General features: G+C 37.3%; 6 non-coding genes across 6 annotated transcripts; all 6 read left to right on the top strand.

The window, feature by feature from the left end:
• The first annotated feature begins 2,716 nt into the window (after positions 1 to 2,716).
• Positions 2,717 to 2,923, top strand: LOC140270983 (small nucleolar RNA U3). The gene has a single exon (XR_011907798.1). It is a non-coding gene; the product is annotated as a small nucleolar RNA U3 (small nucleolar RNA).
• Positions 2,924 to 4,372: 1,449 nt separating this feature from the next.
• Positions 4,373 to 4,579, top strand: LOC140270993 (small nucleolar RNA U3). Its single transcript, XR_011907807.1, has one exon. It is a non-coding gene; the product is annotated as a small nucleolar RNA U3 (small nucleolar RNA).
• Positions 4,580 to 5,560: 981 nt separating this feature from the next.
• On the top strand, positions 5,561 to 5,767 carry LOC140270984 (small nucleolar RNA U3). Its single transcript, XR_011907799.1, has one exon. It is a non-coding gene; the product is annotated as a small nucleolar RNA U3 (small nucleolar RNA).
• Positions 5,768 to 8,186: 2,419 nt separating this feature from the next.
• Positions 8,187 to 8,393, top strand: LOC140270982 (small nucleolar RNA U3). Its single transcript, XR_011907797.1, has one exon. It is a non-coding gene; the product is annotated as a small nucleolar RNA U3 (small nucleolar RNA).
• A 981-nt stretch (positions 8,394 to 9,374) lies between these two features.
• Positions 9,375 to 9,581, top strand: LOC140270978 (small nucleolar RNA U3). Its single transcript, XR_011907793.1, has one exon. It is a non-coding gene; the product is annotated as a small nucleolar RNA U3 (small nucleolar RNA).
• Positions 9,582 to 10,548: 967 nt separating this feature from the next.
• On the top strand, positions 10,549 to 10,755 carry LOC140270992 (small nucleolar RNA U3). The gene has a single exon (XR_011907806.1). It is a non-coding gene; the product is annotated as a small nucleolar RNA U3 (small nucleolar RNA).
• Positions 10,756 to 12,862: the final 2,107 nt, after the last annotated feature.

Below are 12,862 nucleotides of genomic sequence, written 5' to 3'. Positions count from 1 at the left end.
CAGTATAGCACTGTTTTCTTGCCTCTTCATTGCAGAGGAAGAGGCTGTTTCTATTTCGATGTTTTCTGTAACTCAAGCAGTTTGCAATAAAAGGGTTTCTGGCAGTAATTCTTACTAAAATGTCACAATAAGAATGGTTGCTTTGACATGAAACTTCCGTGTTGCCATCTTTGTAAAATGCCAAAACGAAAGAGAAAGAGCAGTACAATAAGTATCTTTTTGCTCATATACCATGATGTAAGAGCCAGGGTTCTGTGTTAATAACTGGAATAGGTAGTATTGCAGAATTTGTGTTTGCTCAAAATGATGAATGCAAAGTCAAACAAACAAACAAAAAAACACCTCAGCAGATGACTGGGCTAAGCATCTGTTTATCATTGTTATGAAGGCACCACCGTTGCTGATTGTAGTCACACCTTAAACCTGCCTGCAGCTATCCATATAGGACACAGAACGACTAAAACTTTTTTGTTCCAGCCACAAACATAGAACTTTGAGTATGGTTAGATAGACTCTGACTAGACTAGTTTAGATGCTAAAAAAAACGCCTGTTTGAACAATTAAATAATTACGAATTTCAGTCTCAATTTAGAGTACACCACAGAACTGACACTGCAATATTTAAAGTGATCAATGACTCCTTAGGCCTCTGACAATCATCTTGTCCCTGTACATCCTGTTAGATCCTAAACACATTTGACACTGTCAACCACAACAGATTTCCTTGAATGTGATCAGATAGTGTTTGAGTGTTATAATGTTAAACAATTTTCTGAAAATGCTGTTGTGGTCATGTTTTATTCACTTGGAAATGGGAAGATACACTGATCAGCCATAACATTATGACATTATGTCTAATATAGAATGGGCTCATCCTGCCAAAAGTGCTCTGACCTGAAAAGGATCCTTTGAGCCCTGTGGGTTGTGGGGAGGGTCTTTGTGTATTGGGCTTGTTTCCCATAGATGCAATGAGATCCCATCAGATTGGTGTCTGGAGAGTTTAGAGACCTCAGGCTTTTTTACACATGTATTTTAGCCCTCTAAGCTGTTTTTGCAAAGCTCAGTGCTGTCCCTCTGGGAAAAGCTGCTTGTTAGGGGAGTGGCGTTGCCATTCTGTATGACTGTGTGGTGTGATTGCTCTGCAGAAAACACTAGATCAAGATGAATGTTGCTCACTTTACCTGTCAGTGGTTATTTTGTTATGGCTAATTGGTGTATGTTTATGAAGCATCTTTCCAACATTAGGTTCTTTCCAGTTTTATTTGTACAAATGCTTCACTGCACAGTGCCACTTGAAAAAAAATGAAGCTTTATTGGATGGAAAGATTTTAGAGAGGTGTCTTTGTGATTCAGAGAAGTTCTCTAGGCAGAACTTAGTACTTGACCTGTTGTCTTTTTAAAGCCTTTTTCATAAGAAAGAAGTGATATGTTTAACACTGCCAATACGTTCAGGCCACATCAGTAAAAACAAACAACAAAAAAACATGAAAGGCACGCAAATGCAAAAGTATGAACATTTTTTAAATTTTTGAGCGACATTGCTCAGTTGCTCTCACAGCCGGAGTATTATAGTTGACATCTGTAAAATTAATTAAAGGTTGCAATTACAATAAAAGACCATGATTTTAAAAACTGGAATCTGGAAATGGAGGTGAAATATTTTCTGCTAAAACAAAATTACTCAGCTGTTCCATTGCTTCACACACACATACACACAACCTCAGTACAAAAGCTGACATCTTAAATGACTTCCTGATTGAGTTCCTGATTAGATAAGAGGGAACACCTTTTCTATTTTTCAGTTTCAACAAAAAGTAGAATGCAAAAGTTTTCTTTTTCAATGGGTGATTTAAATCAGGGGCTGCACGGTCGTGTGGTGGTTAGTGCCGTCGTCAGGGAGAGAGTTCCAGGTTTGATCCCCACCTGGGGCATTTCTGTGTGGCGTTTGCATGTTCTCCCTGTGTATGTGTGGGTTCTCTCTGAGTACCTCCTGGGTACCTGGCCTCCTCCCACCGTCCAAAAAACATGCATGTTAGGTTAATTGGTTACTCTAAAAATTGTCCTTAGGAGAGAGTGTGTGGTTGTTTGCCCCTGTGATGAACTGACGTCCTGTCCACCCTGTCTCTCGCCCTATGACTGCGGGGATAGGCTCCAGCCCCCCACCTGACCCGACTGACAGACAAAGTGGTTATAGAAAATGGATGGATGGATTTAAATCAGTTCTCCACCTCTGTGATTTCCACATTGTTGACCATGCTTTGATATATTTACTGAAGCTCTTTTATTTACATCATCGAGATGGGGCCTTTTTAGTAGTGATTCAATCCCACTCAAATAAATTTAGTTTTCTGTTTATCATAATTACCTTTTTCAAATTTTTTCACAATATAAGTGGAAGTGAAAAGCACCTCAACCTTTTGTGTGCAACACAGATTAGAATTTATAACTTTTCATGAGTACGTCATAGAGCAGAGGTGTAAAAAGCAGTACTAACTCATTTTCATGTCAATTTGATGAAACTTTGTGATATATTTTCATTAAAACTTGCCTGTTGAGGTTACATCAGCACAACTGTCAGTTTTGCCCACCAATAGAACACCTGTCACTGATGATGTGGTGATGTTAAAGGAGGAGTCTTTCTGAAACCCAGGAGCTCACCAGCAGCAAAAACCCATGACTGTAGAAACAAGATGCCAAACAACAGCCCCAGCAAACTAAGACTATACTTTCAGGGATCATTTCTTTAGTCTCTGACTTGAGGAATGTGTTTCTAAAGAGTGTAGTCTCGCTCCCCACGATGATGAGTGAAGATGTTTCCTTCAGAGCAGGAAGCTGGTGAGAAGATCCAGTGTCTTCTTCACTGTTGATGACTGTTCAGTGTTGCTGCTTGTTCCACTGATGGAGGAAACATTGTCTGAGTGGTATCTCATCTTGTTTAAATTTATCTAAGTTGGTGTTACGTTTGGTTTAATGGTGTCACTTACTTAACGAGCTAATAACTGTAGAAGGAGGTGGTGGAACACTAAAACAACAACTATGTTTTAATCTCATTCTTTTAAAAGCCATGTGTTCAGGACACATCATTGTTGGAAGAGATGATCTACAGGAGCCAACAATGAAGAGTGCTCCTCTTCAAACAAATAACTCTGAGAAGCAATCCCAAAAAATTCAAAGTATGTTTTTTGTAATGTCTTTTTTGTCCAATTCTTTTTCCATAAAGTTCTGCTGTAGTGTACATGTTTTACTGCTCAGCTTATTTTGCACTGGAACTGATACTGTTTCTTCCTTTCTGCTTCTTCTGAGAAAAAAAAAATATGTTGTATCTAAGACAATGATTAAAAGATGACATTTTAGCCATGATGAAGTTAATCGATTGTTCCTGAGCTGCACATATGACACCTCAAGCACAGCTGTTAACGTTGTAAATCAGCTACAATAACTATGCAAATCGAAGTAAATGGAACTGCAGATTTAATGTATTTTTGATAACAAAACTATGGAAACATCCATCCATGTTCTAGACCCGCTTAATCCAATGTAAAGCTGCAGAGGGGCTGGAGCCAAACCCAGCTGTCATTAGACGAGAGGCGGGGTACAGCCTGGACAGGTCGCCAGTCCATCACAGGGTCACAAAGATACAAATGAGACACAAAACCAGGCACTTTCACTACTAGAGACAATTTAGAGTAACCAATTAACCTAACATGCATGTTTTTGGTGAGTGGGAGGAAGTCGGCATATCCAGAGAGAGCCCATGCATGCAAACTCCACACAGAAAGGCGCCAGCTGGGAATTTAATCTACAACCCTTTTGCTGTGAGGCGACAGTGCAAACCAACTATGGAAACAATGGACGCTTAAAGCAAGTGACTGTATTGCAAGGGCCTACTTTTTCTTGGATGTGTTCCACATTCGTTTTTCATATAATTATCAACATTTAGAGCTTTTATCTGAAGCTGTTTTAATTAACATGATCTGGTTATGACAAATGTGAATATGATTTAATGGCACTAAATTGAACATTTAGGTATTTATCAAGATTGAATTGTTTTACAAATTTCCATCTACGATTGGATTTTAATAACATATATACTATCAGCCACAGATGTTTTATTCCCTCTTCAAATGAGCTTCATAGAGCAGAGGTGCAAAGAGCTGCATTCACCATTTTTGTGGTCATTTGGTTTAAACTTATTCTACGTTTTGATTAAAACCTGCCTTGTTGGCTTTGCTCCACTTCAAAACAGAACACCTGTCTGTCACTGAGCATCTAATCACATTAGAGGAGGAGTCTTTCTGAAACCCAGGAGCTCACCAGCAGCAAAAACCCATGACTGTAGAAACAAGATGCCAAACAACAGCCCCAGCAAACTAAGACTATACTTTCAGGGATCATTTCTTTAGTAGCTGACTTGAGGAATGTGTTTCTAAAGAGTGTGGTCTCGCTCCCCATGATGATGAGTAAAGATGTTTCCTTCAGAGCAGGAAGCTGGTGAGAAGATCCAGTGTCTTCTTCACTGTTGATGACTGTTCAGTGTTGCTGCTTGTTCCACTGATGGAGGAAACATTTTCTGAGTGGTGTCTCATCTTGTTTAAAGTTATGAGTTGGTAATGCATTGAGTTTAATGATATCATTTGTTTAAGGAGCTGATAACTGTGGAAGCAGGTGGTTAAACACAACAACTATATTCAAATAGTTTTTTACTAAGCCAGACCTGTTCATCATTATTACAAGAGATGCATCTTTCTGATTTGGGTATGTTTATGGTATTAAAGTATGTTTTTTGTAATGTCTTTTTTGTCCAATTCTTTTTCCATAAAGTTCTGCTGTAGTGTACATGTTTTACTGCTCAGCTTATTTTGCACTGTAACTGATGCTGTTTCTTCCTTTCTGCATCGTCTGAGTGATGTTTTTCTTATTTTACAAAGATGTTGTTGTATCTAAGATAATGATAAAAAGATGACATTTTAGCCAAGATGAAGTTGTTCGACTGTTCCTGAGCTGCACATATGACTCCTAAAGCACAGCTGTTAATGTTGTAAATCAGCTAAAATAAATATGCAAATCCAAGTCAATGGAACTGCAGATTTAATGTATTTTGATAACAAAACTATGGAAACATCCATCTACTTTTTAGACCCACTTAATCCAATTTAAAGCTGCAGGGGTGCTGGAGCCCAAAGTGATTCAATGGCACTAAATTGAACATTTAGGTTTTTTATCAAGATTGAATTGTTTTTCAAATTTCCAGATATGATTGGATTTTCATAACATATATACTATCAGCCACAGATGTTTTATTCCCTCTTCAAATGAGCTTCATAGAGCAGAGGTGCAAAGAGCTGCATTCACCATTTTTGTGGTCATTTGGTTGAAGCTTATGCTACGTTTTGATTAAAACCTGCCTTGTTGGCTTTGCTCCACTTCAAAACAGAACACCTGTCTGTCGCTGAGCCTCTAATCACATTAGAGGAGGAGTCTTTCTGAAACCCAGGAGCTCACCAGCAGCAAAAACCCATGACTGTAGAAACAAGATGCCAAACAACAGCCCCAGCAAACTAAGACTATACTTTCAGGGATCATTTCTTTAGTCTCTGACTTGAGGAATGTGTTTCTAAAGAGTGTGGTCTCGCTCCCCACGATGATGAGTAACGATGTTTCCTTCAGAGCAGGAAGCTGGTGAGAAGATCCAGTGTCTTCTTCACTGTTGATGACTGTTCAGTGTTGCTGCTTGTTCCACTGATGGAGGAAACATTTTCTGAGTGGACAGAAAAAACAACAACAACAACACCGAGTGAATAAATGTGTTTTTTGGTTTTTCAAAATGAAATGCAACGCAACTATTTTTATCTGTCCTTCCAGAGCTTGTTTCTTCATAGTGACCTCTACTGCACACGTTTGTATGTCTAGTATTGAGCAGTCGTCCATTGTCAACCCCAGTGAATTAAAGTAAAATTGAATTTAGCAGCTTAGACTTGTTCCTTTTTTAGTTTGTTATAAACAAAAAAACACTGCTTGTTGTGATGTGATTATCAACTGTCATAAAATCATGTTTTTCTTTTTAAATGTGTCCATTTTAAAATGAGACCTTTTCAGACAGTCTGATTAGAAGAGGTTTGTCTTTTTAGTTTACAGGAGTTCACCGTGATATTTAAGTATTGTTGGTGACTGTTCAGTTCATCTTACGCTGAAGGAGGAAGAATGAAGAGAGTGGATGATCAACATTAAGAAACAAATTAAAAATGAAAGAGACTGTTTATCAAGTCTGTTCATTCTGTCTTTGTTCCACACACGAACTCATCCAGAGTTTGGATTTCTGCCACTTCTCTGTTGAATACACACTCTGAATGCCAGTTTCTCTATATCAGCAGTCTTGAAAACACTATTCTCTCCCAGAGTTCTAAAAAATGTTTTTTTTTTGGTAAGATAACTCACACTGTTAAAGTATCCGCTCTACGAAATAAAGAAACTATCCTATAAGGGAAAGAGTAAATGTTGCATGTTCCTCCATCTTTTAAAAGCTGTATCTTCACTCTGATTCAGTCAAGTCAAGATAGAAATATCAAAGAAATAACCTCACATTTGTGATCAGATTTGCTTTGACATTTCTTCAGTGATGACTTAACTTATTTATACTCAAACTATGGTTGAAATCTGAAACTCTAATAAACACCACTCGAAACATTCCACTGTTTTATCAGACAACTCTTACATTAAGTCGATTCATCACTTGTTTTTTATTACTACTTTTTATCACTCCACTACTTTTCTCGTCTTTTTCTATTATTTGTTATTTTGTTCTAAGCGGTCAGTCACTTGGGTCCTGCTAGTAGTTCCAGACCTCCTGTGTTCAATCAATGCATGTTTTTCCTATTTATACCTGAATAGTCAGAGCAGAGGAGGAAAGTTCTCTCTTCCATCAACTATTGTTCTTTTTTGTTGTTTGCAGTCTATGCTGCAAATGGCAGCAAGATTATGTGGTTGGTTCTGTTTGTCTGTTTGCAAGATAATCTAAAGAGTTAATGGATGGATTAGCATTAAATTTTATTGGATTGTGTCATTGCACAACTCTGGTTCTGGATTTTTTTGTTTTTAAGTCTTCATTACAATCGTGAAATCGGCCATTTTACCTCAGATATTTATATTTACATATGAAACTGAAATAATGATGATGATTGGGGGATTTTTTCAGTCTTTGTAGAAGTGTGAATTCTAAGTCTGGTTTTGTATCAGTTGAGTCTGGGGTTGCGTCCAGTCCTGTTGTAGTTTTGATTTCATTTGTTTAGAGGCCTCTGCTTTCATGTAGTTTAAGCCTGACTCTGACCACACACAGTATCCCTGTTCAGGGCCTTCTTCTTATTTAGTTTGTTTAGGCTCTTATCCACTATTTTTGTTGAACATTTGGTTAATATCTAGTTGTTTGTTGTCAAACTTTAATGCAACAGCCATGTGGGATATTACATTAATTTTCTTAGTGCATTTGAATTTTAGCTCTGATTTAAAACAAAAGTCATCTGAGGGCACCTTAAATAGAGAAATTGGTTAATCTGGGGTATGAGAAACTATAATGAGAAACCCTGTCAGTATTTCAATATTGTTTGCCAGTAAGTCCAGTATACCAAAACCATATGCTTCTATGGGTGCCCTGCCAGCTTATCAACATAAACTGTGACAAGACTAGATCAGCTGTCAGCCACAAAACCTTTCATATGTGTAATTTCCCCTCCTTCTCCCACCATTTTTCCTATCAATATATTCATTGTGTATCTCTGGACATTCAATTTCAAGGCAAAGGGTACTCCTAAAGCTGTGTATTTCTTATGCACAAAACTGCTCTAATTTGATATCTTTCAAGGTTATGATCTTTGAAGACCCACACTGGAAGTTTGTAGTTGGGGGAATACATCACAGTTTTATTCTGTTTTATTCCCTCTTCAAATGAGCTTCATAGAGCAGAGGTGCAAAGAGCTGCATTCACCATTTTTGTGGACATTTGGTTGAAACTTATGCTACGTTTTGATTAAAACCTGCCTTGTTGGCTTTGCTCCACTTCAAAACAGAACACCTGTCTGTCGCTGAGCCTCTAATCACATTAGAGGAGGAGTCTTTCTGAAACCCAGGAGCTCACCAGCAGCAAAAACCCATGACTGTAGAAACAAGATGCCAAACAACAGCCCCAGCAAACTAAGACTATACTTTCAGGGATCATTTCTTTAGTCTCTGACTTGAGGAATGTGTTTCTAAAGAGTGTGGTCTCGCTCCCCACGATGATGAGTGAAGATGTTTCCTTCAGAGCAGGAAGCTGGTGAGAAGATCCAGTGTCTTCTTCACTGTTGATGACTGTTCAGTGTTGCTGCTTGTTCCACTGATGGAGGAAACATTGTCTGAGTGGTGTCTCATCTTGTTTAAAGTTATGAGTTGGTAATGCATTGAGTTTAATGATATCATTTGTTTAAGGAGCTGATAACTGTGGAAGCAGGTGGTTAAACACAACAACTATATTCAAATAGTTTTTTACGAAGCCAGACCTGTTCATCATTATTACAAGAGATGCATCTTTCTGATTTTGGTATGTTTATGGTATTAAAGTATGTTTTTTGTAATGTCTTTTTTGTCCAATTCTTTTTCCATAAAGTTCTGCTGTAGTGTACATGTTTTACTGCTCAGCTTATTTTGCACTGTACCTGATGCTGTTTCTTCCTTTCTCCATCGTCTGAGTGATGTTTTTCTTATTTTACAAAGATGTTGTTATATCTAAGATAATGATAAAAAGATGACATTTTAGCCAAGATGAAGTTGTTCGACTGTTCCAGAGCTGCACATATGACTCCTAAAGCACAGCTGTTAATGTTGTAAATCAGCTAAAATAAATATGCAAATCCAAGTCAATGGAACTGCAGATTTAATGTATTTTGATAACAAAACTATGGAAACATCCATCTACTTTTTAGACCCACTTAATCCAATTTAAAGCTGCAGGGGTGCTGGAGCCCAAAGTGATTCAATGGCACTAAATTGAACATTTAGGTTTTTTATCAAGATTGAATTGTTTTTCAAATTTCCAGATATGATTGGATTTTCATAACATATATACTATCAGCCACAGATGTTTTATTCCCTCTTCAAATGAGCTTCATAGAGCAGAGGTGCAAAGAGCTGCATTCACCATTTTTGTGGTCATTTGGTTGAAACTTATGCTACGTTTTGATTAAAACCTGCCTTGTTGGCTTTGCTCCACTTCAAAACAGAACACCTGTCTGTCGCTGAGCCTCTAATCACATTAGAGGAGGAGTCTTTCTGAAACCCAGGAGCTCACCAGCAGCAAAAACCCATGACTGTAGAAACAAGATGCCAAACAACAGCCCCAGCAAACTAAGACTATACTTTCAGGGATCATTTCTTTAGTCTCTGACTTGAGGAATGTGTTTCTAAAGAGTGTGGTCTCGCTCCCCACGATGATGAGTGAAGATGTTTCCTTCAGAGCAGGAAGCTGGTGAGAAGATCCAGTGTCTTCTTCACTGTTGATGACTGTTCAGTGTTGCTGCTTGTTCCACTGATGGAGGAAACATTTTCTGAGTGGTGTCTCATCTTGTTTAAAGTTATGAGTTGGTAATGCATTGAGTTTAATGATATCATTTGTTTAAGGAGCTGATAACTGTGGAAGCAGGTGGTTAAACACAACAACTATATTCAAATAGTTTTTTACTAAGCCAGACCTGTTCATCATTATTACAAGAGATGCATCTTTCTGATTTGGATATGTTTATGGTATTACAGTACGTTTTTTGTCCAATTATTTTTCCATAAAGTTCTGCTGTAGTGTACATGTTTTACTGCTCAGCTTATTTTGCACTGTACCTGATGCTGTTTCTTCCTTTCTGCATCGTCTGAGTGATGTTTTTCTTATTTTACAAAGATGTTGTTGTATCTAAGATAATGATAAAAAGATGACATTTTAGCCAAGATGAAGTTGTTCGACTGTTCCTGAGCTGCACATATGACTCCTAAAGCACAGCTGTTAATGTTGTAAATCAGCTAAAATAAATATGCAAATCCAAGTCAATGGAACTGCAGATTTAATGTATTTTGATAACAAAACTATGGAAACATCCATCTACTTTTTAGACCCACTTAATCCAATTTAAAGCTGCAGGGGTGCTGGAGCCTGAGGTGATTCAATGGCACTAAATTGAACATTTAGGTTTTTTATCAAGATTGAATTGTTTTTCAAATTTCCAGATATGATTGGATTTTCATAACATATATACTATCAGCCACAGATGTTTTATTCCCTCTTCAAATGAGCTTCATAGAGCAGAGGTGCAAAGAGCTGCATTCACCATTTTTGTGGTCATTTGGTTGAAGCTTATGCTACGTTTTGATTAAAACCTGCCTTGTTGGCTTTGCTCCACTTCAAAACAGAACACCTGTCTGTCGCTGAGCCTCTAATCACATTAGAGGAGGAGTCTTTCTGAAACCCAGGAGCTCACCAGCAGCAAAAACCCATGACTGTAGAAACAAGATGCCAAACAACAGCCCCAGCAAACTAAGACTATACTTTCAGGGATCATTTCTTTAGTCTCTGACTTGAGGAATGTGTTTCTAAAGAGTGTGGTCTCGCTCCCCACGATGATGAGTGAAGATGTTTCCTTCAGAGCAGGAAGCTGGTGAGAAGATCCAGTGTCTTCTTCACTGTTGATGACTGTTCAGTGTTGCTGCTTGTTCCACTGATGGAGGAAACATTGTCTGAGTGGACAGAAAAAAAACCAACAACAACACCGAGTGAATAAATGTGTTTTTTGGTTTTTCAAAATGAAATGCAACTATTTTTATCTGTCCTTCCAGAGCTTGTTTCTTCATAGTGACCTCTACTGCACACGTTTGTATGTCTAGTATTGAGCAGTCGTCCATTGTCAACCCCAGTGAATTAAAGTAAAATTGAATTTAGCAGCTTAGACTTGTTGTTCCTTTTTTAGTTTGTCATAAACAAAAAAACACTGCTTATTGTGATGTGATTATCAACTGTCATAAAATCATGTTTTTCTTTTTAAATGTGTCCATTTTAAAATGAGACCTGTTCAGACAGTCTGATTAGAAGAGGTTTGTCTTTTTGGTTTACAGGAGTTCACCGTGATATTTAAGTATTGTTGGTGACTGTTCAGTTCATCTTACGCTGAAGGAGGAAGAATGAAGAGAGTGGATGATCAACATTAAGAAACAAATTAAAAATGAAAGAGACTGTTTATCAAGTCTGTTCATTCTGTCTTTGTTCCACACACAAACTCATCCAGAGTTTGGATTTCTGCCTCTTCTCTGTTGAATACACACTCTGAATGCCAGTTTCTCTATATCAGCAGTCTTGAAAACACTATTCTCTCCCAGAGTTCTAAAAAATGTTTTTTTTTTGGTAAGATAACTCACACTGTTAAAGTATCCGCTCTACGAAATAAAGAAACTATCCTATAAGGGAAAGAGTAAATGTTGCATGTTCCTCCATCTTTTAAAAGCTGTATCTTCACTCTTATTCAGTCAAGTCAAGATGGAAATATCAAAGAAATAACCTCACATTTGTGATCAGATTTGCTTTGACATTTCTTCAGTGATGACTTAACTTATTTATACTCAAACTATGGTTGAAATCTGAAACTCTAATAAACACCACTCGAAACATTCCACTGTTTTATCAGACAACTCTTACATTAAGTCGATTCATCACTTGTTTTTTATTACTACTTTTTATCACTCCACTACTTTTCTCGTCTTTTTCTATTATTTGTTATTTTGTTCTAAGCGGTCAGTCACTTGGGTCCTGCTAGTAGTTCCAGACCTCCTGTGTTCAATCAATGCTTGTTTTTCCTATTTATACCTGAATAGTCAGAGCAGAGGAGGAATGTTCTCTCTTCCATCAACTATTGTTCTTTTTTGTTGTTTGCAGTCTATGCTGCAAATGGCAGCAAGATTATGTGGTTGGTTCTGTTTGTCTGTTTGCAAGATAATCTAAAGAGTTTATGGATGGATTAGCATTAAATTTTACTGGATTGAGTCATTGCACAACTCTGGTTCTGGATTTTTTTGTTTTTAAGTCTTCATTACAATCGTGAAATCGGCTGTTCAGTGTTGCTGCTTGTTCCACTGATGGAGGAAACATTGTCTGAGTGGTGTCTCATCTTGTTTAAAGTTATGATTTGGTAATGCATTGAGTTTAATGATATCATTTGTTTAAGGAGCTGATAACTGTGGAAGCAGGTGGTTAAACACAACAACTATATTCAAATAGTTTTTTACGAAGCCAGACCTGTTCATCATTATTACAAGAGATGCATCTTTCTGATTTTGGTATGTTTATGGTATTAAAGTATGTTTTTTGTAATGTCTTTTTTGTCCAATTCTTTTTCCATAAAGTTCTGCTGTAGTGTACATGTTTTACTGCTCAGCTTATTTTGCACTGTACCTGATGCTGTTTCTTCCTTTCTGCATCGTCTGAGTGATGTTTTTCTTATTTTACAAAGATGTTGTTATATCTAAGATAATGATAAAAAGATGACATTTTAGCCAAGATGAAGTTGTTCGACTGTTCCAGAGCTGCACATATGACTCCTAAAGCACAGCTGTTAATGTTGTAAATCAGCTAAAATAAATATGCAAATCCAAGTCAATGGAACTGCAGATTTAATGTATTTTGATAACAAAACTATGGAAACATCCATCTACTTTTTAGACCCACTTAATCCAATTTAAAGCTGCAGGGGTGCTGGAGCCCAAAGTGATTCAATGGCACTAAATTGAATATTTAGGTTTTTTATCAAGATTGAATTGTTTTTAAAATTTCCAGATATGATTGGATTTTAATAACATATATACT

The sequence above is a fragment of the Leuresthes tenuis genome, unplaced genomic scaffold (genome assembly GCF_036924035.1).
Source record: "Leuresthes tenuis unplaced genomic scaffold, fLeuTen1.0.hap1 SCAF_15, whole genome shotgun sequence".
NCBI lineage: Eukaryota > Metazoa > Chordata > Actinopteri > Atheriniformes > Atherinopsidae > Leuresthes > Leuresthes tenuis.
Note: the sequence above shows the minus strand (reverse complement) of the source record. Positions and strands in the feature narration are given on the sequence as shown.